Source organism: Numida meleagris, chromosome 21 (assembly GCF_002078875.1).
Source record: "Numida meleagris isolate 19003 breed g44 Domestic line chromosome 21, NumMel1.0, whole genome shotgun sequence".
NCBI classification, from domain to species: Eukaryota; Metazoa; Chordata; class Aves; order Galliformes; family Numididae; genus Numida; species Numida meleagris.
Genome location: NC_034429.1, coordinates 3991821 through 4017087, shown reverse-complemented (window position 1 = coordinate 4017087; position 25267 = coordinate 3991821). Strand labels below are relative to the sequence as shown.

General features: G+C 40.4%; 1 protein-coding gene across 15 annotated transcripts in view; it reads left to right on the top strand.

Annotated features, from left to right (window-relative positions):
* The window catches only part of LRRTM4 (leucine rich repeat transmembrane neuronal 4), a 504688-nt gene that overhangs the window by 244078 nt on the left and 235343 nt on the right, over window positions 1–25267 (top strand). Inside the window, exon 1 of one of the 15 annotated variants that reach the window (XM_021374979.1) lies at window positions 21450–21532. The exons of the other annotated variants lie outside the window; for them this stretch is intronic. The gene's annotated coding sequence lies outside the window, so the exon portion shown is untranslated. Of the gene's footprint in view, window positions 1–21449; window positions 21533–25267 lie in introns of those variants that run through there. 15 annotated transcript variants of the gene reach the window in all.

The window sequence follows — 25267 nt, the reverse complement described above, 5'->3', positions numbered from 1 at the left end:
CAGCATCTTCATCAATGATCTGGATGAAGGGATAGAATCTACTCTCAGCAAGATTGCTGATGATACAAGGCTCAGAGGAGTCACAGAAGGCTGTGTTGCCCTTCAGTGAGTCTTGGACAGACAGAGTTGGGCAGAGAGGAACCCAATGAGGTTCAACAACAGCGAGTGTAGAGTCTTGCACCTGGGGAGAAATAACCACATGCATCCACACTGGTATGGGGCTGACCTACTGGAGAGGAGCTCTGCTGAGAGGGGCCTGGGAATCCTGGTGGACGACAGGCTGGCCTTGAGCCAGCAGTGTGCCCTCGTGGCCAAGAAGGCCGATGCGACCCTGGGGTTCATTACAGAGACCAAGGCCAGCAGGTTGAGGGAGGTGATCCTCCCCCTCTACTCTGCCCTGGTGAGTCCACATTTAGATTACTGTGTCCAATTCTGGGCATACCATTTGTAAAAAGACAGGGATCTCCTGAAATAGTTCAGTGGAGGGCTGCAAAGATGGTGAGGGACCTGGAGCATTTTCCATATGTGGAAAGACTGAGAGATCTGGAACTCTTCAGACTGCAGGAGAGAAGGCTGAGAGGGGAATCTCATAACTTTGTATAAATATCTAAAGTGCAGGAGTCAAGTTGATGGGGATGGACTCTGGTGGCAAGCAACAAGGGGTAGCAGGCAGAAACTGGAGCACAGGAAGTTCCATAATAACGCCAGGAAGATCTTCACTGTCAGGGTGATGGAGCACTGGAACAGGCTGCCCAGAGGTATTGTAGAGTCGTCGTCTTTGGAGATGTTCAAGACCCGTCTGGACGCCTAGCTGTGTGACCTGCTGTGCTTTAGAACAGGGGCTGGACTCAATTTCCAGAGGTCTCTTCCAACCTCTACAATTCTATGATTCTGTGATCTATAATTGTATGAATGCATGTGTGTACATCTTACATATATGTAGTACACCTACATCTAATGAGGAATATAAAATCCTGGTTTACAGTTCTCGTATATCTTCTTAGAATATATATTTTTGTGAAGGTGCTTTGTGTGAAACTAGTTTCTAATGTCCAAACAATTCCTTTTTGTTTCAAGAAAATGTTTTTTTATGAGCAGGATGCACTAAGGGATTCAGACTATTGATTCCTTCCAAATAGCCTGAGACGCTCGCAGCTTCATCCTTTTTGTTCATTTTTTATGGGTAATGAAAAACAGTTTAATATCATTACACTCATCAGATAAGGCTTAAAAACCTCACTAAGATTCAAAAGAAAGTCCTAAATAGATTGTGAGGCTTAGCTGTATGGATAACTGTCTCAGGAGAGTTGTGTATTTTCCAGACGTCTAAATCCCAACATCCCTCCCACCCCTCGATGTTTATTTAATACAATTGGTGAATACTTCTGGGCCATGTTTTACTATGTCAAGGAAGAATTTGCTTAGTGGAAGCAGGTTGGGTATTTTATGTTGTTTTCAAGTCCTGTGGATACTACCCATGCAACCTACTAAATAATGTAGCAATAATTTAGTTCCTCTTGTTTGTCTTTCCTGCTTCCAGAGCATTCCTTATGCCATACAGTAAACATAAACAGCTTTTAAAGTGTACATGCAGAAAACCATCTGCTAGAAGATGGTGGAGAATTCATTGCTCGAGCTGAGATCTGAGCCAAACATGGTGATGGCCTGGGAGGAAAAACATATTCTCCATGTGCATCCATATGTGTAAGATTTAAGATACCTCGATGCTATGCCCAGGTCTTCAGCACCTTCCAAAGCGGTAGGAGTTACCTGTGTTATGCATGTGCAAATGCCAGCACTTTAATGAACCATGATGGCACAACGTTTAGGAAATGGAAAACAGTGTCAGGGAGGCATCTCAAACTTTTTTATATTGTCATTTGATTGTCATTTTTAAAATGTCACACATGTCAGTGTATATAGTAGCATCATTACACAGTCAATGGGGTATTTACTATGATAAGGGAAAATTTAGAGTAGGCTTTCATAGTTCACGTTATTAATGGAGCTTAAGAAAGGGTGCCAAGCTGCGGAAAGAACTTAATTCTTCTCTGGACAAAATCCTCATTTGAGCTGTGGAATAGGTAATACTGGTGCAGCTTCCCCTGTTTGTCTTGGATATATGCCTCCATCACTTTAAATAACCTCCCATCCTTTCTTTACTGTCTCCATTCATGAAATAGACTAGCCATTGGTATTTATCTTTAGGAAAGCTAATCAAATGCATGATTGCAAAATCAAGTCAAATGGAACTATTGGGATGTGATGGGATTCAATCCACTTCCTTGCCCTTTGGCAGCAGTGGTATGCCTGTGCTATTGCTAACAGTTCTTCTGTGTGTGCTTTTGAAAACCTCCAGTGATGAGAAGACACACTTTCCTAGCATTGAATCCTGGTGCTATTTCAGGGCAAATATTGTTGTCATTAGAAGTTTTCCTCAATAGCTAATTTAAATCTCGCATAAGCCCATTACTTATACTAGCCCACCATGGACGTAGAGAATAGATTCCCTTTCACCTTGCATAAATCTTTCACATATTTAAACTTCACACATTGAAATTTCGCATATTGACTATTATGTCTCACTACAGTCAACTTTTCCCTAAATTCATCACTGTCGGTAATGTTTCCTTGTTGTCGGGTCTCCAAATATTTTCACCTGTCTCCTCTGCAATCCGTTCTGTCATTGCATCCCTCTGCTGCAATGTGGTACTAAAAATGGGATACTATGTCTTCTGTTGTTTAGTGTGATGGTCTTTTAGTTCTCTGATCTGGGTGAATGGAAATCCGTGATGGTTTCCTGGGACACACAAGGCTAAATACACAAGTTGAGGTTACAAAGCTGCAGATTCTTTTCTAAGACAACATCTTAAAGTGGCCAGTGCCACAATGGGACTACTCTGGGGAGAGGAAGGTTTCACTGTAGATATACTTGATGAGCTTTGGGTTTGTGCAGAGCTCAAAAGCTCCTTCTCTGAATTGTTTCATAGTGGATTACAATCCAAATCTTTAAGGCTGCTGTCCACCCTACTAACTGGATAGATTTGGTCTTGCTCTGTCATTGATTCTGAATAGGGAATTTTACCCTGAAATGGTATGGATTTCAGCAAGATGTTACCATTGCAGTGAATTGTCCTCTCTTCCAAAGTTTTTGATCAACTCTGCTGCAAGATGGGAGGACTATGTGGGGAATACAGAGAGGGCAGCTGGCTCCCTTGGGAGACTGTTGTGTGGCGGCTAGGGCAACATGCTGTAAAAATGGAAAAAGTAGGAGAGGGACCAGGAGCATATCCATCTCTGGGGAGGAGTATGTGTTTGAAGGCAGTGAAGCGTGTATGGTGCATCAGGCAGACTGGCAGTGAAAGTCAGAAAAAAACCCATGACGTTGTGAATAAAATGCTATCTGTAAATTCACTTTCACAGGTTTAAAAGAATCCTTGTCCTTATTCCCCACTGATGTTTCCTGTGTTCTTGACTGCATGTATTTTCAAATCTACGGATTATAAGTGCAGTTTGGGCTGCCTTGTTTTCAATACAAATCTGCATGAGTTTGATTCAGATAATGGGAGATTACATGTGGAAGAGTACTTAGAGGACAAGACTTACGTTTATTAGCTGGAAAGATGGGCTGGCATTGCATGTTTAAATGTTTTCTTCCACTTCTCAACCAGTAGCGGTCATCTGCTGGTAATAATGAATCTTTTCACCCATACTCCAAATGGAATAATCGCTGGCAGTAATTAGATGAATAGTGTTCTGCGTGCATGGGCTGATTACACAGCCTGACTTTTGGATATTGTGCAGCAATTAGTACATTAGTACAATGAACATCACACAAGAAAACCACCTGTACATGAACAAGCCCTTCAGAAAGTACAGAACATAGGCTAAATCTCTTGGAAAATGTTTTATATGGAGTTCCTGTCAAAGAAGTATGTATTTGTTTGAACTTGGCTTCAGTAAAAAGGAGGCTGGTTCTCATTCTTTCTTGCAGGATTTTTGTGTTTCCCCAAAGCACAATGTATACTATGGAGGGCTGCTCCAAAAGTAATGCCTCCTATTTTATTACGTTGGCCCATGACATTGGAAGTGGATGTTGGTGGTATGGCAGTAGAGGTTGAACCTTCCCACCAATATTCCATTACATTTTGCTGCTGTGTGACAGACTGCGGCAGAAAGGCAGTATGACAGAATGGTGTCTGATATGGAAGCGTGTCTGAAGCGAAGGTTTGTCACTGAATTCCTCCATGCAGAAAAAAAACTGCCCATTGACATTCATTGATGCTTACTGAAGGTTTACAGAGGCCAAACAGCGGATCTGAGCACAATGAGGCAGTACCAACAGTAGGTCACCTCCACTGATGCAGATTTTTTGAGGAGCACAGCATGCAGCTCTTGGTCACGGCTGGCAAAAATGCCCAGCTAATGGTAGGGAACGTGCTGAAAATCAGTTTTGTAGCTGAGAATTTATCAAATAGGCTTGTACTCTTTGCATTGGTTGTAGCTTCCATGGAAATAAATAGGGGGCATTACTTCTGGAGCGACCTACATGAAAGCCCAGACGTATCATCTGCATAGAAACGCTTCTGAGCAAAGCAAGATGAATTCAGGGGAGGGTAGAGAGCAATGAGCATCCAGCTTATTCCAAACTCCAGCAACTGAGGAGCTGAACTGAGGACTTTCTACTTCTGCGACTGAAGTAGGAAGTGTTTATGGAATAAAATAATATTTGTCTCTGCACGTAATCTTGAGCGTGTGGTTGGTAACTCTTGTTCTGTATGTTCACAGGTTATAACGTCAGAACAGATCACCTAGACACTCTGGTTTACAGAATCTTAGTAAACTAGCTGTGGGATTCTATGAATGAAACATGCAAAAAAATCATTTCTGAGTTTGAAAAGCCTATGAGCTGAGCCTCAGGTTGATAGTAATGGTGAATGGTCAAATTGACTTCATCAGTAGTGGCAAACAGTCTGTAAATGAAGTTAGTTTTCTTTGGAGGTCAGTGTTTTCAATGGATGTAGGTCTTTTAGAAGCAAAACACAGCTGGCACAAATTATCTGAAAAAGTATTAAATAGGAAAAAAAAAATCCAGAACAGCTATTGTTGTCATGGAATGCCATGAATCATCCAACAGTACTAATTAAAACAAAGAGTTTAATACCACAGATAAATCTGAGAAACAAGGAGCTTTTTAATGATAAAGTGAGAAGCAGTTTTTCTATTTTTGACAGTGCTGTGTAGCTTAAGATTTATCAACTTCTGTAGAGTAGTATGGTAGAAATCAAGATAGGAAATATCTAGAAGGAAAAAAAAAATAACACAAAAGATTAGATGTGATATGTTTTCAGTACTAAAATGGATGGGAGATGCACTTGTTTTGTGCAACAGTAAAGAATCTGCTGCATTAATAGTGCAGTGTTGTTGTAGGCTTGTAGCAAAAGTGATGTCAAAGGGACTTGCATATAAAAAAATGTAGTCAAAGTAATCCAAATTACAAACAGCTGAAGAAACCCTTGGCTTCTGGTGCATCGTTGTGTCTGGCTCTTCAGTGCTGAGCATCTCGAAGATGCACATTGGTTGAGCAGCTGTGATGAACTGTCATGGTGAAAGGGATGTCTCGCTGTCTCTGCTCAAGAACTTGAAATATTTTCTGAGCTCAGCTGGAAGGAAATACTGCAGAAATCTCTGCAGCAGCTGAGAACAAGCTCCAGCTCGGGACAAGTTGAAGAAGCTGGGTTACTTCTCCCTATTTCAGTTTAGGTTCCAGGGATGTGGATGTTCATGTTTTTACCAGTGTTGGGAGGATACCTGGGCACAAGCAGGAGAGCTTTCAAGAAAAGTGTTAAATGTTCTTGTTTGGGCAGTTTCCATAAGCTTCCTGTGAGATGTGTTTTGTTTCGGAGGTTTTTAATTTTATTTTATGATTTTATTATTTCATTTATTTATTTTAACTTTGAGCCTAAAGAAGGTCTCTCCCTTAAGGTCTTTTTGCTTTGAGTATGAATAAGAGATTTTTGTGACTGAATGTGAGGAGGGAGAAGCTGTGTTCCAAGTGTTTATCATGCACGTATGCAGGTACATATGGAATCATAGAATCCTTAGAGTTGGAAGGGACCTTTAAAGGTCATCTAGTCCAACTCTCTTGCACTGAACGGGGATATCCGTTGCTTGATCTTGTTGCCCAGATTCTGATCCAGCCTCACCTTGAAAGTCTTCAGGGATGGGGCATCCACCACATCTCTGTGCAACCTGTTGCAGTGCCTCACCACTCTCACTGTAAAAGACTTTTTCCTTATATCCAACCTCAATCTACCCTCTTTCAGCTTGAAGCCATTAATGTAACAGCTGTATTTCTATAACAAGGCAAAATCTAGGGACAAATCTCAAATTGGAAGATCGGGTTGGTAGATTAGGTCAAGAAAATGATAAATGCGATTAGTAAAATATTTTTTCCCAATTATTTGCATGTCTTGAATATTAAAATAAATTTGTACTTTTCTAAAAATGGGATAGTCTCTGAATTCCTTTTGCAGTGCATTTAGGACATGTTGCTAGCTTTTCTCTTTTACAGTGGTTAATGCTCAGGGAGGCAGAGTTTCTGTTTCTGTATTATCCTTTTTGGCAATCGGTGTTGCTCTCAGGAGGAGCATTTGTGTGTATGTGTGCATCTGTGTGTACTTGATAGTCCTTGCGAATCTTCAGCCAGTCCTAATATGAAAATCAATGGATCCCAAGGCAGGTTTGTCTTTAACAATAGAACTGTTCCATCTATAACCTCTGCACAAAATGTCTTGACATGTGAGCAATCTTGTGGCATATGGAGCAGCATTTACTTGTTATACAGCATTTATAGCGGCAGTGTAATTTTTTTTTCAATCTGGTTGTTTTAACCTTTATGGTTTTAGTCTATTATACACAAATTGAAATTCTCAGCAGTAAACTTGGAGTAAAATATTAACAAAGGGACCTTTCTCCTGGATCATCAGTGCATTCCAGAGGCATTGAGGGGACAGTAAATGATCCAAGTTGTTTTCACATCACAAATAGAAGGCTGGAACTATGAAAATCTCAGGATAATTTGGGGACTTCTCGGTACATTTTAACTGATAGATACAGCTCTCCCATATATAAAGAAGAAACACTGTGTGAAATACTTTATTCTATACTCAATTTTTTGTTGTTGTTGTACTGTAACTTACCCTGGGTCTTGTTTATGCCAGTATTTTCAAAAGTTCAGTGGTATCTTAGATAACAAAGTGAAATTGAAGCATAATGGAAGCTGAGTGCCCAGGTCCCCTGGGCACCATTACAACTGCCAGTTTCAGTTGCTAATGATTTGTAATGATTGAACCCTACGGACTTTGAGAACAAATGCATTCAAGGACTCCACTGAGCTTTGGAAAGGGCCTTGAATATACAGTAACTTAAATTTTTATAGCAACATGCATTTCCTTGTTACAACTGAGACCGAAATTTGATTGTTGTATTGAGTACACATAGGGCGATATGAAAGCTATTACAGAATACTAACACTAAATGTAATTTAGCATAGTCCATAACACAGAAATGTGTTACACTTGCACTTTATGCAAATAACTTTTATTTCCCTTTTTGTTTAGGATTAACCATCTCTGCTTCATAACTTCACTGCAGAGTTGGCACAGCTGTATTGCTTTGACCATCATCGCTTTGTATTGTTGGCAGATCTTTAAACCTGAATGCAGTGCCAAAAGTTCGTAGAATCACAGGGTCATAAAATTGGTTGAGTTGAAAGGGACCCTAAAAGGTCATCAAGTTCAGCTCCCGTGCAGTGAACAGGGACGACCACAGCTTGATCAGGATGCTCAGAGCCTGGTCTAACCTGACTTTGATAATTTCCAAGGCCAAAATCACATTGTTTTTCCTTATCACTACTGCTTACTGCTACAATATTTTACAAGCAAATTCCTTGCTGTAGTTAATTTTATGCTTGTTTTTTTCCCATTCATCTGTTGTCTTCATAGACAGACTAGCTACTTTCCTGTTTCTTCTGCTTTGTTTTGGTCACTCTTTGTCCATACTTAGTGACACAGGGGACATGGGGAAAGATCCTTCAGCTGTCAGTACTTACTGAACAAAGCAGGCCCCACTGCAATACCTCACTTCTGCATAATGGCATTATCACATGAGGACATGGATAGAAATGGGAGATGCATTTGTACTGCATCTGAAGCGATAATGAGGCAGTGCCTGATGTGGGCTGGGTCATGTGGGATGAGGTATGTGCAGGGCTTCCTACCTTGGGAGGGGAGCTGTGGAGGAGCCCTTCTGCTAGGAACACGGATAAACCCAGTGCACAAATCAAGGAGGGACTTTGGTGTTCCTCAGAGGCAGGAGAAAGTCGCAAAAGAGATGTATCTGAATCTATAAAGTCGGTCTCATGAGCAACTACATGTGGGAGCTGAGGCAGTATTTTCTATCACAGCGATGCCAAGATAAATCTTAGGAGCCATCTGGGACTTTTTTTATTAAACAGTACTTAAGCAGAAAAGGTTGATTGATGAAAATCAAGAGGGGTGTGAATGGAAAACCATTCTCCCATTTTTTACATGAAGATTGAAATTCATTTTGTATAGTTCGATGGAGATTAATATGCAAGTTAAATAGGCCAAAAAAATTAGCTTTTCCAGAAATGAGCACACATTAGTACAGGGAAATGAAAGGAGGTGCCTGAAGCTCAACAGACAGATCCAGATCTTTGCTATACTTTGCTGCTAAAGTGCTGTATTAGTGGATGTACGACAGGAATGTAACTGGGAAGGCTGGATAGAAACAGAATGAATAATATTGATGCTTAATCCTCTTATCTGCAACTGTTGGACTGTAGTCTCTTATGGTGACGTTCTGCGTAACACTTCCATGCGATTTCAAGTGTTCCTGCTTCCAGGCAGCTGAGTCAGAGGAATCTGAAGAGCTGAATGCTGACTCGTGTTGAAGATGGTGAATTCTAAATGGGAAAAGTCACAAGGCAAATATTTTTCAGTGACATTGCACTTGTTTCCCTTACTTGAAAGAGACTGGTCTCAAGCAGTCATCACTATTTCTTAATCTCCAGTAAGAAATCCTCTGTTTCAACATGGCAACACTGAGTTATACCAGATCCTTATTTTGTTTCTCTCTTGAGTACCGGATGAACTAATGGTACTTCTCAATATATGCAAACTTGAGCAAGCAAACAGTCAAAAACCTTGAGAACATTTTGTAGTAAAGAGAAATTATATGAAATGGGGAGTAGGTGCTGTAGCTTTGCTTTAGCTGTTTCAGCTTCTTCAGGTTTGTTTCCTTTATGAAATTGATATTTGCTCTCCTTAGAGGTATGGATCTTTCCTTCTCTCTAATCAACATTTATTCTGATCCTTCACCCTCTAATGCCTGCAAATCCTGACATGATCTGAAAGCGTCCAAAAATAAATCAGACTAGAAAGATGGAAAAGGTCACATGCAATATGAGTTTGAATTGCGTGAGCTAATTTTACCTGAGGTGTAGTTGTGTGGCTAATGCTCTTCATAGCAGTTTCAACACAGAAGGGCTTCGTTAAGTAAAATGACATTGAAGTGGGTCTTTGAAAAGTAAAAATTAAGCAGAAGTAAAGGAATCTATTTATGCATTCACAATGATATGAAACAGCTCATGGTTTATTAGAGGATTTTATTTGAGCCATTCTCAATACTGCTCAAAAATGATTTTTTTTTGTTATTGATCACAAGAACACTTTTATTACGTAACTGTGTCCTGGTTATTTGAACAGTAGATGAAAGTTTTTACTAAAACTTGTCAAGTCCAATTTATCATGTTCATACACAGAGACATGCAGTGTCCTCCCTATATTTCAGTCAAGTGCATTTTTACACTCTGGCTGAAACACGTGCTTAATCTGTTTGCTGGATATCCAGTGAAGCATGTAGCATATGGATGTGTCAAAGTGTGACTTTCAGTGTATTTATAACATAGTACTAAATTCTGACTCTTCTATTCAAGTGAGAAAATAGAAAGTTCTGAGTTTTGAATTTGGGAATTAATTTAAAATTCTTTGGTTTTCTTTCTGTAATGTTTATGCGCTGAAACCATCATATGAAAGCAGTATGTAATTGTAATGAAGATTAAGTATATGCAAGTCATGGTGAAAGGGCTTTTGTTATATTAACATGACATGGTGCTGGTGTAAATTTTTTCTTGCTGAAATTACATTTGCCTTGTCCCAAGCAATAATACACAGAAAATATCCAAACCAGCTTGAATTAGCTAATCAGGCTTCTGGAAATGTAGGATGGTACCTGCAGATGTCTTGGTGAAAGGCTGTACTGCTTTCAGAACTTAAAGCAGTTTGGGCATCTCTGCATCTCCTTTCCATTTCATCACTGCATGTGGTGAAATGAAATCAAATCTGGCCGTTCCAAACTTGTACCCCATCATAGAATGGCTTGGGTTGGAAGGGACCTCAGAGATCATCTAGTTCCAACCCCCTGCCATGGGCAGGGTTGCCAACTGATCCAATGTGTTTAGATGGTGGAATTTCACTGTATGTTCTTATTTCCTATGTATAGAGTTGTTTGGTACCTGTGGCTTTATACAAAGTGCACACTAATTCTGATTGATTCTCAGTTAGGCTAAAGGCATCTTACTGCATTTATTTAAGAGTAATGGGACTATGAAGTTGGTTTTAGTCTTTTATGAACACTTGATTCCTTTGCGTGCTACTTTTATATGATGATGTTATAAAAGAGCACAAGTTCCTTAATGATAGATGCAATTGCATTTCCATCTGATCTTTCCTGGACTTTTTTCATTTAGAGACACTTCCTTCCCAAACACTAAATTTTCAAAGGCAGAGCCATTAGGACACGACTGTCTTGCATAAGCTACCCACTGCAGATCAAATGAAATCAAAGCTTTGACATGGCCAATATATAACGTAGTTATGGGCCTTTATGTCTTTTGTGACAAATACAAGCTCTTTAAGATTTAAGCATCTGGTTCTTGCTTCTGACTTGACAAATGGTTTTGCTGTGGAATGAGCTTTCTAATCTGATAAGTTCATAATTTTGTGATTAAGAAATTGACTAAAGAATCATATTTATTCTTTGTCAAAAAGAAAATAAATAACTGTTCAAACTCCACCACATATTAATTCACTTAAAACAGAGAACATTAGATAAATTAGGGGCCCAGGGGGAAAAGGATTAAATCCTATGGTGATGTGGACTTTTGTAACTGTACAAATCTCAAGAGTTGGTGGCACAACAAATCCCATTGGCTTTATTTTATCATTCTTTCATGGTGGACAGTGATGAAAACAAAGCTTGTAAGTTCTAGTTTGACATTCTATTACAGTTTTCCTTCTGGTAAGTAGAACTTGTTAATAACACCTTTTTCTGTTTTCAGTGTTGACTTGTTTCCATCAGCCAGTTCCATATACAGTGTGAACCCAGTGCCAATGCCTAACAGAAGACAACATGTATATGAGCAATTGACAGTAGATACCTACAGTGCTTGGGGCTTGACATTGCAATTGAGATAACTCCTTGCTTCTTTCTCATCTAAAGATTTAAATCTTTGGATGTGAAATCTCTACGGGAATGACTGAAGGTTTGTTTGTGATTCCGAGGGAGAGTCTGGTGGAATTAACTTGGCAACTGGAAACCAAATACCTAATTTCTAGCACTTGAGATCATTGATGCTAGAGTGCTTTACTATTGTAATGTGATTTTGCTCGCATAGCATAGTGGTTCTCTGCATGGAATCTCAAGGCTGTGTTGAGAGCCCTGTGAAAAGTAACGAAGAAAAACAAGCTTATTAGTAGCAAGCGTAACTTTGTAGCTAGCAGTCCACAGCAAGTGGCTGAAAATCAGTGCTGCAAAATCAAAGGCGCAGTGCAGGCAGTTTCATCTTCCTGTCAGAGACAAAGGGGAAGAACTTGTTTGCAACAGAGGGCTTATGAGACACAGTGAAGAAATTAGACTTAAGGTTCAGGCACAGCAGCCAATTCCTTTCTGTACTTTTAGGAGGAAAGGCATCTTTTTTATTCATCTTTCCCACGGCAGAGGGAAAAAGTATTATTTTTAGCTTTACTATTTCTGGCTTAAGATTTTTGAGGTATCATAAATGTGTCGTATCATTTGACTGTAACGTGGCATGCAGGAGCCTTAGTGTGGAGCATGGGCACTTGCACTGGTACTCTTTGAGTCTTACATTCGCAAGACAGCAGATGAATTACTGATGAATACAAATAAATTTAAATTTCTCAGAAGAAGAAAAAAATGCCCAGGACCAGTCACGTCTGAAACAGGAGGTATGTAAAAATAAAGTTAGAGTCAAGTATCTTTTTAATCCTGTCTCCTCCCTATCAATTTCGTTCATTTCTTCAGCAAGGATTGTCAGTAACCTTGGCAACTCTGCATTTGTTTTCTCTTCTCCTTTGCTCCTCTGACAACTGAAAGCGCCTTTGGTGGCAATGTAGAACTGGTGTCCCAACCACACTGCATGAAAAGGAGGAAGAGGGAGGATGGAGAGGGAAAGGCTTAGAATGCTTCTCTAATGTAGATTTTATATAGCTATAAAATAAAGCTTAGGAGTAGCTGAGACAGCTTAGATGTGATTGCAGCGTTTTAAACAGGGTAATACTGTCACTGTGCCTTGCCGTATGGGCTAAAGTGCCATTGAAATAAAATCCTCTGCTAAAAAGCCTGATCAGCTAAGACTGATCTTGGCTATCAGAGGTAGAAGCTCCAGTTTCTTCCATCAGGAGGAACGTGGAGAGACAAAGGGCCAATGAATTGGGTGATGCCATGGCCTTCAATGCGACGGTTCTTTAGCTGAAGGCAGTTTTTGTAACTGGGCTGCAAAGTCCTCCCTTCCCTGACTGGCAAAGCTGGCTTATTGTTGAGCATCCGTGTGGACATAATGTGAGTTTTCCAGAGCTCACACAATGCATGTCTCAGGCGAGGGCTGAATGAGCGTGAGGAAATCATTAATTGCACAATTGTTTTCCACGATCTAGGTGCTGCATTGAAGGGCTGTGTGCAGTGCTCTGCTTTTTATCTGGTTAGTCCAGATGCATTATAAGCACCTGATACCTGATTTTGAAAATAGGATCTTGTGTTTTGAAACTGAAAATCCTCTGCTATGCTGTTCTGCAGTTATGGTGCATTATTTTAACTTAATGTACAACTTTGTACATTGTTGAAGGACAACTCTGATAAAAGGTTAAGTTTGTTGATTAGGAAGAAGTCATCGAAATTTTTTTGTGGAAGGAAGGGAAAATGATTTCTATGTGTCTGATAATGGAAAACATTATGGTCATTTATTTTAGCTTCTGTAATTGAATTTCAAAGCCTTCAAGTTTAAGTGTGTGTACTGTGTATACATCCAATTCAGAAACTTTCTGTAATTCTCTCATCCGCTCATGATCAATTTTAGTGATTGCACAGATTTGTCTTTACAAAAGCTGATTCCCAGACTGTAGTTGAAGGGACTATCTCTAAACTAGTTACAGTATTGACAAAAAGCTAACATAGATCATGCTGCTAATTGCTGCTGACAGTGCCTGCTGAACAGAACTGTTCTGGAACGCAAACTGAACATCATTTCCTCCTTCCTGCACAGACTGGGCAGAGTTCTCACATTTGTAATTCTTCATTTTTCTTTTTAAGCTCATCCTAAATTGGGTGATCAACACTATCTGCATTAGTTCATTTCGTATTCACCTTCAGCTGAAATGTACATCTGGTTTTGGCAAGGAAGGCAATGTAGCAACGGTGGTATAGTAAGGAAAGGAGAAGCATGCTTGGGATCTGCTTGTGCAGAGACTTGTGTATTGCTTTACAACTTGGTTGATGTCCCACAGAGAAGAATTACAAGGAGTTCTGGTGGCAGGAGCTTATTGATGAAGGCATCTGCTGAAGAAATGGTATGTACTTCCAAGGGCCTGAACAGTCCCATTGCTGACAAACTGGTTGTTGGAGGGTGCATGCGTTTGCGTGGAAATCTGGGAACCTGTTAGAAATGTTGTCCTTCAATTTGGTAAAATGTTTTTCCGCTGATGATCTTTAAGTAGTTAGAAATGTTGAGACTGGCAACGTCTGGCTAGTTTTTTTCTCTCTTAAAACAAACCAATTATCCATCCATGACAAAAATAGAAACAGAAGGTGTTAATTTCTTGCACTCTTTAATTGCTTCCCAAAGAGGATAAAAACAGTTACTTAAAAAGACTGTGTCTTCATCTGCAGTGTTGAAATAGTCTTTTGAGGATAACTTAAAAGGACAGATGAAGATTCTTGGTTTGTGAAAGAGAGCCAGATCTAAATTAGCTACTGGCTTCAACAAACTTGCCTATCATTAGGTATTCTCTCTGTCATATGATATAGTGTAAATGGCATAGGAATTAACGAATGGGTTCCAAAAAAAAAAAAAGTAATAAAATGTAGGTAGCCGGTACCTCAAAAGCTATTGCAAAGTTTTTGCAATAGAAAGGGATGGTTCAGTGGTTAGGCAGCAAGCCTGGGAAGTTAACTACTCTGTAAGTACCCTATAACCTTTCAGTGTGATCTCAGGCCATGAATTTAGGATGCCCAGGAATTCAGACCTCAGCTCTTTCTTTGTGAAGTGTTCCATTGTCAGTGATTTAATCTGCGAATCGATTTCTTTAGGTTACTCCTATAGTCAGGAGTATCTCCATGCATCTTTCCCATGGGTAGTACATGGGAATAATAACTCAGCACTAGTTCAGGATGGGTTTGAGCACTTCATCCTGCTCAGCTGACACTAGAGAGGCCAAGAAGAGACATTCCTATTTAGGATCGTTTGAATACAGTGTTATCTCACTGATCTTCCCTGTGGGAACCAAAGGCCTGGCTGTGGTCAAAGGATTTCAAGTATGCTTATAGAATCAATCTTCTATATTACAAGGTGATAAGAAATTGGTACTACAGGTAGTAGTATCAATATGCTATCAATACAGATAACATCTACTACTCTTGTAATTAAAGCATATACACAAATCGTTGTGTTATTCTGCTTGCGAAGAACTCACATCTGAATTTCTCACCTGTTCACCCAGCCATAGGTCAGCCAAAATGCTCTCCAGCTCCTGATGTTTCCCCCTCTGAGAGCACAGTGTCTGAAACTGGGATAAACCTGTGCTGTGGTTGTTGTTGTGAAGGAGCTGTTTGGCAGCTGTGATAGTGTTGTATGGAAATATCTCCAGTCAATAAAGCTCCTACAAGCACCCTATAATTACAGACTGTAATTGTGCAGGTTACAGTCTGCAGGTTATAGCAGAAAACTGGTTTTTGTTATGCTGACACCAAACAGTTGCTTGTATTAATTTCCTACCTGTGGTCCTTGCCTCAAGCACATCCCTTGAAAAACATAATGCCCTAAATATTGTCAAATCTATTTAATATTTCGAATTGAAGCTTGAATTGAAGCAGAAATAAAATTTTGAGCCAGTTCTAATGAGAGCCTCCAAAAAGTAGTTGCTGGGTGTTGTTTCCTACTGGATGCTTAGTAGTGCCTCCTTTCTAATAACCTCTTGCATACAATGGAAAGAATAGTGTTGTAAACCCTCTCCTGCAGATGGAATGCACACTGGCCAGAGAGTTCAGGGAAATAGCACAAAGTAGACCAGTGAAAACATATTTTGCAGGTATAATTGCATTTCTGCAAGGAGATTTTCCAGTATAGAAATATCTAAAAAAAGAACCACCTCATCTAGCCAACATTGTTAAGGCAACGTCCTGCAGCTGCCACTCATACTGATTGGATTTTTAACATGAATAGAATGTCCACTTAAGAATTGTGTTGTAGGTCCTGCAGCCTCACTCATGTAAGTCACTCAGCATAGGTAATTTGTGCTCCTCATTAAGAGAAGTCCCATGCTGTTTCGTTACTATTAGATTTATCACATTTATCACCTGCTGTGGTTGGATTTATTTGATTTTCCATCTTTTTCTGTGCAAGGTGCATGCAGTTTCCTTAAGAAAAAGGACCAGCAGAGACCATACAATCAGGAACTGCTGACTGGCAAACTGGGCTGTTGGGTAAATTTATTGCACTAAATGCTGTGTTTCCTAAGGAACTCATTGGTTATATTTTCTTGCTGTTAGGGAGCATTCAGTAGAACCTTTGTGCTTTCATCCTTTTCTTTCCTGATGTACCTGACTGACACGCGAACGGTGAGGCAGCCAAATTTGGAGAATCATACTGAAATGCAGAAATGCAATGAACATCTTCTACTTTCAGCCTTCACAGAGAAACATTTTGGTGTAATTACTGTGCCAAATTGTACGGATAAGTAGAGTTTAGTCAGTGTACAAAACGGAGCATATGCCTTCTTGTGAATATTTGGGCTTTTCTCTTTTCTTGATTTAGTGCTTTTTTGGTTAACCTATATGTTGCAGAAAATACTACTGAATGTTTTGAAGCATGGCAAGCTTTACTCAACAGTTGTCAAAACAAAGCGATTTCCATTTTATTATTCTTGCTGTAACAATGAGCAGACAGCATGTTTTGAGAATGAAATTGTATAAAATGTGAGTTATTTGTTCCTTGTCAAGCAAGGCACTAAAGAACAGCCCTTGCTTTGCTGGGTGCCCTGCTAATGGTTCCTGGGGGGAACTGAGCTTTGGGAGCTCGGTGCACCTGCACAGAAATCACAATCCCTTCAAATAATTAGCGAGGGTGCTCTGAGAATCAGCTGGACGTGTTCCCTTGTATATGAATTCTTTATCTGTGACCTCATGGCTGTTTTCTCTCTGCAGAAAATGCTTGCTGTTGAATTCAGATCGTTGGGAGGATGGGTTGTTTTTCTTCTTTCCCCAAAAGAGGTTTTGGTGAAGATGTGCTTGTTACAGATTACAGGTATAAGAGTACAGAGCTTGTAGATAGCATGTAAGGTGGAGCCTACGATTGTTGTCAATTTTCTCCATGAAAATGATTTCACTTGTTGAAATGAGGTGCTGTGAAAAACATCATCTGTGTTTCAATACTGTGGGCCTAAGGAGTTGCTTTGAAAATAATGATTCGGCTGCTAAAATGGTTTAAAATCAAAACCATCCCTTGGTCAGTGTGACTAAGATCAGTCTGGCCTGGGAGTGACTGTTCTGAAGTCACCAGGAGGATGGCACAGCCATGGGTCTACAGGGAACTGCATGCATCAAATGTTGGGCTGTCCTGAATTGAGCTCTTATTTGCTGCATCTCCATTGAGTTCTCAGTACACAAGGATCCCCAGTAAACGCTGATGTGAAATGCTAAGATCCTTTTCTAAGGAAAATCCAGAAAGCTTATGTGCATGAATTTTCTTTGCGTCAACCTTGAAATTCAACTTAATTTTGCTCATCTTTCGTAGTATGTACTTGCATTTCTGCAGGTAAAGGAGACTGTGTAAATGTCAGCTTTGGGATGGCTTAATTTACAGAGCTACAACTGAAAAGGCTAACACGGCATCTCATTTTGACTCCAAATGTGCCTGATTTTTGGGAAGACTGCAGATTAAATCTCCAGTTCATAAAATCATGTAAGGCTTGTACATTACTTTCCAAGCTGAACGTGTGCCAGGCTGCTCAGGAGCTGGCAGCAACAAACTCAAGGGAATTATGGCAATCAAGAGACCCTGCTAATTTCTGTCACTTCATGCAGCTGGCATGGGGTAGTGTGGCTTTGATAGAAGTCATGCAAAAGGGGCACAGGTTTGGAACTGACTGCGGTGAGCTTTGTGTTTAGTTGGAACTCAGTGGTCTTGAAGGTCTCCTCCAACCAAAGCCATCCTGTGATTGTTCTTAGGGTTTTTTCCCACTCTGGATGACTGGTAGGACAATGGGGCTGAAGGCTGAGGACTGAAGGATGAAAACAGGAAAGGTTACTGTTAAAGAAGAAAAGAATTACTGCTGTGAGGGAATGGGGCAGTTTCTGGGATACTCTGCAACTGAGAGGAGACTTTCAAGGATGTAAACTGTGGCAGTGAACACTTGCACAGAAATGTGGGCACAGTGCAAGTCCCCAAGTTTTTTTCATTCTTATGTGAACCTACTTCTTAATTAATTGACCAGTGGTTCAGTACATGCTCTGAGATCATGGGTTCTTTTTCAGTGAGTGGAATGCATATTCTTCATGCTGCTTTGAGTGGCTGGGATTTTCGTTTCTTGGGCTTCTGTCTGAGCGGGGAGTTGTAAGCAATGGGAAGCTGCTTGTGCTCAGTGAGCAATGCCAGTGTGTACTGCCTGAGAGCCCTGGGTTTCCTGTGCTGTGTCCCTGGCAGTGAGAGCAGGACAGAAGAGGGAGCTCGCAGTGCATAGGGAGCAGGGCTCGCACTGCAGCCAGCTGCAGCAGAGCTCCGCTTTGCTTTTAGATTACCAGGGAAAATCTGTTTCCAGTCTGTCCCTGCTATTGCTTAAAGCCACTCATGACCTGGGTTTGAACTGGTGTCCTAAAGGGTGAAAGGCTCTGTATCTCGTTGCCAATCCCCAGCAGCGTGCAGTTGCTCCCGACACAGATTTGAAACAAATCCCGACCTGAAGTCATCAGCCTTAGGTTTTGGTTACTCTGATGAGAGACGGCAATTTAAAGATTTTGCTTTCCTCCCCTTTCTTCCAGTACCCAATGCACCCTCTTCTTCCTTCAGCCATACAAATCCAACTAAATCTTCTGAAAGGAGATTATGAACCGGTAGATTTTAAGCAATGTAGAGCCACAGACAAAGAAAACAAGGTGGATGTTCACATTGCACAATAGACAGAAACATGCTGAGCTTACTCTGCCTCTTCCAAGGAAGGTTCAAAATGCAGTTGCTCACAAGCAGGGTGCTTGTTTCTTCTTGGTTCTAAAGAGTGCCCAACATTTAAACTGCTGTTGCATCAAACGCTCACTGCTATATTCTTCTGCTGCTTCCAGCTGTATCGTGCCTTCAGTTGTGTTACATGTGTTGACTTTAGTGGGCTTTGTGTCAGAGAAGATGCTTAGAATCACACCCTCTTTGTATTCCTAGGGTGAAGCAGCTATAGGGTAAGTGAGCAGCAGGCCCTGATCTTCCTCAGAAATTGCTGCTGAAGTTTTTGGATTTTGTAGCAGAGTTTTGCTGTTTGCTTGGCGTTAGCGGGCTTCAGTGGGAGCTGTGCGTGGATGATGAGTGCAGAATGTGGCTGCGGTGGGGGGCTGCCATCTGGTTCTGGCTAGCCAACAGAACACTGACAACTGATGCAAATGCTCCTGTCTCTGCTATTAGTTTGCTTTCCAGAACCCCACCAGTTTCTTGTGCACCTCTCCTGTTGCGTGTTCTCCACGTGCTCCCTAGTGACCTCCTAAGAGCAAGCATTCCTTAAACCAATATTTACACCATTATGGCTCCCTTTGTTTTTTATTTTCCTAACTGCTACTACTGTAAAAATCACAGAAAAAAAATGTGGTCGTGTTAGGAAATGTGCAGAGGTTTCTTTTCTAGTGCTCAGAGTGGACATTGCAATGTGTGCAAAGACTCCATGTCATTGTCCTGTTGATTTTATGTTGTTTGCAAAAATTAGTAAAGCTGTGGTTCAGGACGTTTCAGAAGGAGGTACTCATCTGTTATGAACTCTGCATTTCATTTTTGGGCATCCGAATTTGGAATAATTTGCAATGGATTGATTTTAAAACTTTGAGCTGTTCTCTCTTGCTATTAATGCTATCTATAAATGCATGTCTGGAGCTGGTAAGTTCCAAAAAACTTCCCTCCAAAAAAGCTCTCTCCAGGTAACCTGGAATCCCAGCAGTGTGCTCTCTCCTTTCCATTACGTGCTTTGCTGACTTGGGGCCAGCATGAGGAGGCAGCCACGTACTAGCAAGAATGTCTTCAGCAGCCTCAGGTTCATGAACTGATGATTTCTTGCCTTATCTGCCCCATCCCTCTGCTAACAGGCAGCAGAGCAGACAGTGCTAACTGCTCCCCAGTGCCCCAGTTCATGAGTTTAGCTCCCACAGTGCCTGTGGGACTGGTTGCCATTAGCGTAGCCACTCCTTCTTCAACCACACAAGTCTCAAAGGGATGCATGGAAGGTTTGGTATGTTATGTTAAGTGCTCTGTGAGACCCAGAGGGGAATTATCACAGTACCTGACATGAATTCAGTACTGAGAAAATTATTGGACACAACAAACTTTTTCCATAGGTTTAAAAAAAAAAGACAAAAAAAAAAAAACTTGGTACCAACAGAATTCACTACTGCATTGCTTGTAGGCTTCTTCTTTGCCTCAAATCCTTGGCTAGGCACTTACTGCTTCAGGAATCAGAGGATGGGGGGAGCTCTGCTTGTATTTTCACCTGTTTCAAATCAATATAATGACCTTCACTGAAGCTATAATTACATTGGTATAAGTCGGGGATGCATCAAGCCTTGGAATATTTGATTTGTCCTCAAGCAGAGGTGAGGAGTCTGAATGTGTATTTTTTTTCTTCCTGACCCTTTGCAGCTCTAATTCAGTTTAAATCTACAGGGATCGCTTTAAGATTACACTAATAAAGGAGGTAGGTTAATATCCCTTCTGTCCTTGGCTTTACTGCAGACAGTAGCAACAAGGGGCCTAATTAGTGTTTGGCTTTGCAGGTTATGGAGGTTGCTCCAAGAGAAACCGGACTGACACCACCAAACTCATTAGACTTAGGTCCTTGAACACTGTGTTTTTGTATTAAAGAGAAAAGAAACCTAGCAAGGGGGAAGTCCCGGGAGTGCAAAGTACAATCCTCATTAGAGTAATTAGCGCAGGTCATTATTTCCTAGAAACCTCAGATGGCCACGTTTATTCTAAAGAGATGCCATGGGTACAACTGAACCAGCTGCAACATCTGCCTGTGGGAGGGAGGCAGGGAGAGTGGTATTTGCTGCCCGTGTTTGCTTACATTTTCTGGCTTAGGTGATATGTGATCCTATTAAGCTCAGTATAGCTAATCCTCTTTCATGGTACTAATTTCTTACCATTATCTTTATTTGGCTGGTGATTTCCCTTATGGTATTCCTCTGCTGTCCTAATGTTAGTGAGTAGCTTCAAGCATCTCTTGAGTATCCTGCAGGAAAACTCTTGCCTGGTCTGTGTCAGTATCCTTGGAAGGAAAAGGAATCGCTGGTAGAGCTGAGAAAGTGTCTCCTAATAAAGCCTTTTGCTGTTAATGGTATCTCTTATGAGCTACAGTATCTCCTGTGTTTGCTTGTGAAATTCATCTTGTACTTTTGTGCCGAAGCCGAGTTCTGTACCCTCAGTGAATGTAAACGAGCAGCTTTGTTGGCAAACCTCTTACCTTGAATGGCTAAAGGAGAAAAGGAGATGCTGGAATAGAGAAGTAAGGAGGTCTGCCAGCATGGATGGGATGCGTTCCAGGTCTTTGGATTGCAGTTCAAGGTGTGTGTGTCAGGTCACCTTTTGCAGCACCTCTACTCTTTCAGACCGTGCACTTTGGGCTGGTGTGCAACCTTGTCTGAGGCCAAAGCTCCACGTGGACAGACCCTCCTTGTGTCCTGGGCGCTGTTAGTAAGTGCTCATTTATTTATTTGTGATAAAGGACCTCTATTGTATTTTCACTGGAGATACAGCAGTCCCTTTTTAGCCAGTATCTGCCGTTCTGTCAATCTGAAGATGATTTATGGCTGGGGAGCACGGACAGGCATGGCTGCTAGGCCCTGAGCTGCTCCACAAAGCCTTACAGTTTGCATTTCTTTCCTCAAGACTTTTAAGCATCCTTTAGGAAGGGTATGAGATGGATTAAATTCTATACTTTGAATGTAGGAGTAACTTTATAAAACTAACTTTTTGCTTGAAGCTTTCTCATTAAATTATCTGGCCTCGCCACTACTTCTTGGGTCCCTGTATTTAGTGGGCCTGCATTGAGAGCCTGGCTGAGCCAAGGATGTTGCAGTTCTCTCCTCAGATCCTTGTAGAGCTCTGGATTTAAACATGTCCAACAAGGAAAAGGATTCACTTTTCTCATTTAAAAGCAGAGAAAGTCTGCACAGCAAGTTTGGTTTCACACGGGAAGTCTGCAGCTGAACTTGAATATCTCAGATTTAACCTTGACAGTGTTTTCTGCAGAAACTCCTGGCCAACATATCAGCCACTTGGCACTATTGCTTTCATGTTAACCGACTTTGTTCTTTTGAGTTGTCTTTTTTGGATTTCCAAAGTGAACAAAAATCTCTAGATCTCTGCTTCGTTGAACCCCTTGGGAATTATGCATCTTCCCCAAAGGGTGTGGCATTAAATGGCCCCCCCAGGTCCAAAGCATTTAGGCAAGGGGAAAAGTGCCCTTGGAAATGAAATAAAAGGCTTAAAAGACTTACCAGACTAAAAGGGCACTGGGGAATTACTGCATTATTTATGATAAATTGTATTCTTCCTAGCAAACAATTGTTACGTTTCTTAGATGTATCACTTTTAAATCAGAATTTTTGTTCTTAAACAAAGGCATGCTTAAATGTTTTATCTAAAATATTTATAACCTCTACATCTGTTTAGAAGGAGCTGTTGTCTGATGGATTTTTTTTAAAAATACATAAAATAATTGTCCCTTCCTTTGGCTGCTTGTTATAGACTGTCTGCTCATGTTCCTTTTTCTTCTGAGAGTTGCTGTTTTCAGGCCAGGAACTTCTGGCTACACAAAATCAGGAATATCACAGCAAGGAGAGAGCCAAAGGTTGTCTTCAAACAGACAGCTCTTTTTCAGGAGAAGAAAGATTATTGTAATGTACTTTTCCCTCAAAGCTTTAGAGAGGAATGACAGAGTAGCACAAAGTGGCTTTTTTATTTTTTCCTTTGAGATAAGGGGTCTTTTTATTGTTATTTTATGACTTTGGAAAAAAAAAAAAACCACACTACCTCTTCACCTAGTAGAGTTAGTTGGTGATCTTACCACAGACACCAAATGGGAGGTTGGTTTTCTCCATCTTCTGGGTTCCAAACACATCCCTTACTCTTTCCTTATGGCAGAAAGGCGGCACATCCTTCACATCCTGGTCTATGCCTAGAGCTCCTCAATACGAAAGACTTATAAAATTTCTTACTTAAAATGTTAATCTTTAATTAAAGCCAAACATTTTTTTCCCTTAAGTTTAAAAAAAAAAAAGGTTTTTCTTCATGACTTTTTAAAATCTTGTTGCAATGATTCCATAGTGTTACTCTTTATCAATGTAATCAAGTAATTGTTGCATTGCCAAAAGATTTCTTGTTTTGTTTATTTGGAGACTGCACAGCACCCAGCACAGAGGTAACAATGCTCATTGCAAGTAATGGATAATGCCATCAGCAGAGGGAGAAACAAATGACCTAAGCAAAGTTTGGGATAATTACTGTTTTTAAACCTAATTTGTCAAGCAGGACTTTCCTATGTGTTCCCCTCTTGAAATCTTCCTTTGTTATGGAGAAAAACAGATGCTGTAAATGTGATATGATTGCATTCGGAGAAGATCTAAGTGCTGTGTTTTGACCTGGAGATAAAATGTGTCAAATGAGACCTTTCAGCATCAAGATGCCGTGTGGTTTTAATGAAATCTGACAGGTACATATGAATAGTTAACCTGCTTTTCATTTTTCAGAGCTTATTAAAATCATTAAAATACAGTGATAATTATGATCCTTTCTGACTGGTGTATTTATAACAAGCCCAGAGATGTCAGTATACCTACAGAAGGATTGTGTTGTGCTGCTGTTGCAGAAGGTTAGTGATGCTTATTCATAAGATCTGAATTTGAAATTGGAGTTTTGTCATTTTGGTTGTCTCTTTGTTGTGTAGGATGTGACCTGCAGCTCCCAATGAGTTTAGCTTTTTGTTAAATGTTTTTTTCAATTTGAATTAGAAATATGAAGTGGTCACCTTATATTCAGAACTGTGCAGAGTCGTAGAATGGCTTGGGTTGGAAGGGACCTCAAAGATCACCTTATTCTTCTGTCACGTGGGTAAAACTGAAGAATTTGACTGTCCCTGGGAATCTTCAGAGCTCTGAAAGGAAGATGATGGGCTCAGATAGAACCTCAGCAAAGACCTGATCGTTTAAATCAGTGCTTACGCTCCTTGCGGTGATATTAGTGCTCTTATTCCTTTTATTCAACCAGCAGGTAACTCTGTGCATGTTTCTCTGCAGAGCTCTAACAAAAGAAGTGAGATTCCCGATAAGGAGAGCTCTCAATTCTGATTCAATTTGTATGCGTTTGTGTTGGTTCAAAAATGTTGGTATCCACTTCGGTGGTGAATTTGGTTGGCTGTGCAGCTGGTAGTTGGCACTAGCTGAAACCAATATAGAATGAAGTGACATTTCTACAGTGATAAAATGACTTCAAGCTTAGTCCTTAAGGCATTTGTCTACTCAGCTCATGTAGATCATAGAAATGAGCATAACTGAGCTTATTTCTGTAGGCTGAAAATACACAGACTTCCATGGAAATCACTAGAACGATTCCAGTTATCTTCATGGTCAACCTCAAAAGAATGCTTTTGTCCCAGAGTTCTATCTGACCCTGTGCTTGCAAGCTAGGGAGGGAGTCTGGTGTAAGGGAATTTAGCTTTGGATCTGTGTCTTAAAGGCGTTCCTTTACATGAAAAGCCCTGTCCAGCTCTATGTCAGGATTTTTAGACATTGGCAAAATAATCAGTATAATTCTTCCTCAGCACAGATTATGCTGTAAAAGCAAGAAAACAAGCATCATTGATTTGCTTTTGTAAAAAGATGACAAGTTTGTAATGATCACTATTTTTAGAGGTGAAAGAAATGCACTTCTCACTTCTTTGACATTATGTCAATATCTTTCTCCAGCTGTTCTGAACACCTTGATAGCTTTGTTTCTTTAAATCTCTTCTGGAGAAAGGTAAGGGAAAAGATAGTCCTGCTGTTAAAGCAATGCCACATCTCTGTTCTAAGTTTTTCTCTGTTTGAATGAAAAAAAAAGCATACTCCTATAAAAGCAGGTCAAGAATGTGCTTCACTGGATAGCCTGGCTGATCCTCCATGGTAAATATGTTTGCTTCTCCGAAGTTGGGCAGTAGGCAATGTAATTTGTTTTAGGTTGGGTCACTTTAGTATTATTGCCTCACCAGAATTTTTGTAATATTCTTGAAAAGTAAAAATGACATTTTCTAATAAGCAATGAGACATGAAGTGCTTGGTGTAACTTGGTCACAGCCAAGTCCATGCCATGTAAGTGAACTGCAAATTGTCTGAGAAAAAATAGCAGGTTCATGAAAGACATGCAATGATCTCTGTACAGGTAGTGCTTAAC